We start from the raw sequence: 3116 nt of genomic DNA on the forward strand, positions 1-3116 counted from the left end.
CAAGAAGGTGGAGAGTCGGCTGCGGGGAGGAGGCCTCCCGCCCGGGAGGTGGCTCGCTCCCCATTCCCCCTATCCAGCAGCATCGGTCGGAGAAGCGCGAGGCCGGGGTGGTTTCGGCAAAGCGAAGTGTCGGGTTGCGGAGGTCTGTCGGGGGCTGAAACCGACCTCCCCTCTCACTCTTCGCCGCACCGTTCCCCAGCAGCCGTCCCGAACATCCTCCGCCTCGAGGCCGCCCGATCCCCCCCTACGGCGGGCAGTGGACGAGGGCGGCACCCGCTGAGGGCGGTCCGTGCGAGTGGAGGTACTCGGAGTGGGTCAGCCGGGAGAAGTCGTGTCGTTTTAAACCGATGGGCCTGCGGGGGCTGGTCGTCGGCTTAGCGCTCGTCAGGCTCCTGCTGGCGCCGCTGCCGGATCCCCATCGTTGGACGCCTCACGGGTGCCGACCCTTGCTCCGACTGCCGAGTAGCGCGGGGAGAGTGAGCTCCACCGTGAGTGAACTCCGTGAGCCCCAACAAACAGGCCGACCCGGGTACCACTCGCTGAAACCTGCTCAGCGCCCCACTGTCGGGGCGGGGCAGGCGGAGGCGGTAGGTCGAGAAGTCTCGAGTCCCCCTCTCACGAGAGGGGGCCGAGCGCCCGGGCAACAGGGCCATGATAAACCCCCCAACGATTCGGCAGGTGCCGGGCACCCGCTCCGGCCGCCTCTCTCCAGGGTTGTCGGTCTGGCTCTCCCTTCCCCATCGGGGGGTGGTCCAAGAAGGCGAGAGACAGGGTGAAGAGAGGTGTGGACCGGGGACGGGTCCCGCGCTGTCGGAGGGGACGCTCCGAAGGTAAGCCGCCCAGCCTTTGAAATGTCTAACCGGCCGACATTGTTGCCAGGCAGAGAGCAGCGAGAACGCCTGAACAAAACCTGAAGGGCGGAGAGGGTGGCTTCCAAGGCACCCTTTCGCCAGAGTCAGAAGCGACTCTTAGCGGTGGATTACTCGGCTCGCGCGTCGATGAAGAACGCAGCTAGCTGTGAGAATTAGTGTGAATTGCAGGACACATTGATCATCGACACTTCGAACGCACCTTGCGGCCCCGGGTTCCTCCCGGGGCTACGCCTGTCTGAGGGTCTCTCCTCCGTCGATCGCCGCCCGTGCGCGGCGCTGCTGGGGCTTGTCGCAGGCTTATGGAGGGGGTTTGGCGGTGAAAGCCAAGGGACGATCGGGCTGTAGCGAGGGGGTTAAGAGAGAAGCATCGGCCCGCCGCCGGCAATCTCTTTCCCCGGGGGTTCAGAGAGAAGCATCGGCCCGCCGCTGGCAATCTCGTTCCCCCTGCCCTTCTCCCTTTTCGGCCGACACTTTCCTCTCCCCACCATGTCCTACGTCCCCCTAAGTTCAGACTCTCCCGAAGCCCTTCCAGGCCCCGCGCCGTCGGACTCTCCACCCGCGCACCCCGTGAAAGCTGTCTGTGGCGAAGCACAGGGCTGCCGACGATGCGGAGGTGGCGGTGGGGGTGGTTGGCCTGTCGTCCGGCCGTGGGCGTCCTGGAAGACAAGGGGAGCACAAGTTTACTGCGGTGCTAGGGAGCGAGAGAGCGAGCGAGAGAGAGCAAGCGGCGTCTGTTGTTGCACGAGAGAGGGACAGAGCCTTCCGCAGGGAAAGGTCGCCTCTCTGCCCCGCTCAGTACCTCCTCCATAAATCCAACTGCTCCTCCGTCTCCTCCTCCTCCTCCATACCTGCAAAACCCCTCGACTCAGACCTCAGATCAGACGTGGCGACCCGCTGAATTTAAGCATATTACTAAGCGGAGGAAAATAAACTAACTAGTATTCCCTCAGTAACGGCGAGTGAAGAGGGAAAAGCCCAGCTTCGAATCCCCGCTCGCCCGGCGGGCGTGGGAAATGTGGCGTAAGGGAGACCGGACCACCCCGACATCGCTCGGGGGCCCAAGTCCTTCTGATCGAGGCCCAGCCCGCGGACAGTGTTAGGCCGGTAGCGGCCCCCGGCGCGGCGGGACCCGGTCTCCCCGGAGTCGGGTTGTTTGTGAATGCAGCCCAAAGCGGGTGGTAAACTCCATCTAAGGCTAAATACTGGCGCGAGACCGATAGCGGACAAGTACCGTAAGGGAAAGTTGAAAAGAACTTTGAAGAGGGAGTTCAAGAGGGCGTGAAACCGTTAAGAGGTAAACGTGTGGGGTCCGTGCAGTCTGCCCGGAGGATTCAACCCGGCGGGCCAGGGTCGGCCAGCCCGGGACCTGCGGACTGCCCCGTCCGTCCAGCGGTTCCCTCTCGGGGGAGCCAGCGGCCGCGGGCGGGGTGGACGCAGCCCGGCCGGCGCCAGCCCCCGCAGGGCGCATTTCCTTCGCGGTGGTGTGCCGCGACTGGCTCCGGGCCCGCTTGGGAAGGCCTCAGGGGTGGAAGGTGGCCGGGGCGGGCGACGCTCCCCTTCGCGGGGGCAGCGGTCGCTTTAGCCCCGGCGTTACAGCCCCCTCTCGGCAAGAGCAGTCGCCGTCGCCCGGGGCCGAGGGAGACGACCGCCTCTGCGCCCTCCTCCCGTACTGCTCCGTCCCTCCACTCCTCTCGCTCCCTTGCTCCCGGTCCGTCCCGCCGTCCGCGCTGGGGAAGGGCGGGCGCGGGGTCCATCGGGGGAAGCGGGGTTCCGGGGATGGGAGGACGGGGCCCCCCGCACCCGGCGCGGCTGTCCTCAGTGCGCCCCTAACGCGCCGTGCCGCCGAGGCGGTAGGGCTCACGCTCGTCTCCCTCCGGAGGGACGAGGGGGCCTGCAAGGGGTCTGCGGCGATGTCGGTGACCCACCCGACCCGTCTTGAAACACGGACCAAGGAGTCTAACGCGCGAGCGAGTCGGAGGGCCGACCGAGAAACCCTGTGTCGCAATGAAGGTGAGGGCCGGGGCGACCCCGGCTGAGATGGGATCCCGCCCTCCGTGTCGCGGTCACGGCGGGCGCAACACCGGCCCGTCTCGCCCACTCCGTCGGGGAGGTGGAGCATGAGCGCGTGCGATAGGACCCGAAAGATGATGAACTATGCCTGGGCAGGGCGAAGCCAGAGGAAACTCTGGTGGAGGTCCGCAGCGGTCCTGACGTGCAAATTGGTCATCCGACCTGGGTATAGGG

The 3116-nt window shown here is 66.4% G+C and overlaps 1 non-coding gene across 1 annotated transcript; it reads left to right on the forward strand.

Moving 5' to 3' along the window:
• The first annotated feature begins 963 nt into the window (after positions 1–963).
• On the forward strand, positions 964–1117 carry LOC142751468 (5.8S ribosomal RNA). The gene has a single exon (XR_012883010.1). It is a non-coding gene; the product is annotated as a 5.8S ribosomal RNA (ribosomal RNA).
• The last annotated feature ends 1999 nt before the right edge of the window (positions 1118–3116 follow it).

This window comes from Rhinoderma darwinii, chromosome 3 (assembly GCF_050947455.1).
Source record: "Rhinoderma darwinii isolate aRhiDar2 chromosome 3, aRhiDar2.hap1, whole genome shotgun sequence".
NCBI classification, from domain to species: domain Eukaryota; kingdom Metazoa; phylum Chordata; class Amphibia; order Anura; family Rhinodermatidae; genus Rhinoderma; species Rhinoderma darwinii.